Source organism: Eriocheir sinensis, unplaced genomic scaffold (genome assembly GCF_024679095.1).
Source record: "Eriocheir sinensis breed Jianghai 21 unplaced genomic scaffold, ASM2467909v1 Scaffold1070, whole genome shotgun sequence".
Classification (NCBI taxonomy): domain Eukaryota; kingdom Metazoa; phylum Arthropoda; class Malacostraca; order Decapoda; family Varunidae; genus Eriocheir; species Eriocheir sinensis.
Genome location: NW_026110375.1, coordinates 5001 through 5948, shown reverse-complemented (window position 1 = coordinate 5948; position 948 = coordinate 5001). Strand labels below are relative to the sequence as shown.

The window sequence follows — 948 nt, the reverse complement described above, 5'->3', positions numbered from 1 at the left end:
CAATAGCCTAGCCACGACAGAGAGAGAGAGAGAGAGAGAGAGAGAGAGAGAGAGAGAGAGAGAGAGAAATTTACATAGATTTACATAGAAAATCAGACCACACAGACCCCATGGTCCAGAGAGAGAGAGATTTACATAAATTTACATAGATTTACATAGCAGCCGTGGCATCTCCATGTCGGTGCATGGGATCACTGGGATCATATATCACACGTCGTTCTCCTACTAAATTGACGAGGGCGTCTGCTGGCATGGTGCTTGCTCCTCGGATGACTCGCCTTGACTAATGAAAAAATGGGTCCAAACCAACCAGTGACTCTGAATCATCATGACTTGAATTGACTGGATTTGCTTGGTGTAAACGGTTACATTGAAATTAGTGTGGCGAATCATGAATCGTGTTGATTCTTCACGAATGGAATCGATTCGATTCGCATATAAAAGGAAGGGAAGGGAGCACACAGCCATTTGGAAGCGAGCTAACTCTCCTACACTTGATATACCCGCGGTTCACAGGGTCATGGCTGGAATATGGGAGAAGGGGTCTACAGCCTCTTGGATGTGAAGGTCTTGGCCAGCCTCAGAGTCTTCACAGGGTCATGGCTGGAATATGGAAGAAGGGTCTACAGCCTCTTGGGTGTGAAGGTCTTGGCCAGCCTCAGAGTCTTCACAGGGTCATGGCTGGAATATGGAAGAAGGGGTCTACAGCCTCTTGGGTGTGAAGGTCTTGGCCAGCCTCAGAGTCTTCACAGGGTCATGGCTGGAATATGGGAGAAGGGGTCTACAGCCTCTTGGGTGTGAAGGTCTTGGCCAGCCTCAGAGTCTTCACAGGGTCATGGCTGGAATATGGAAGAAGGGGTCTACAGCCTCTTGGGTGTGAAGGTCTTGGCCAGCCTCAGAGTCTTCACAGGGTCATGGCTGGAACATGGGAGAAGGGTCTACAGCCTC

The 948-nt window shown here is 49.4% G+C and overlaps 1 long non-coding RNA gene across 6 annotated transcripts in view; it reads left to right on the top strand.

Moving 5' to 3' along the window:
- Positions 1–625: 625 nt before the first annotated feature.
- The window catches only part of LOC126989140 (uncharacterized), a 3492-nt gene continuing 3169 nt past the window's right edge, over positions 626–948 (top strand). For 2 of the 6 annotated variants that reach the window (XR_007742916.1, XR_007742915.1), the window contains exon 1: positions 626–882. This is a non-coding gene — a long non-coding RNA (uncharacterized LOC126989140). Of the gene's footprint in view, positions 937–948 lie in introns of all 6 variants that reach the window. The other 4 variants (XR_007742917.1, XR_007742914.1, XR_007742918.1 and 1 more) reach the window with 3 other exon arrangements.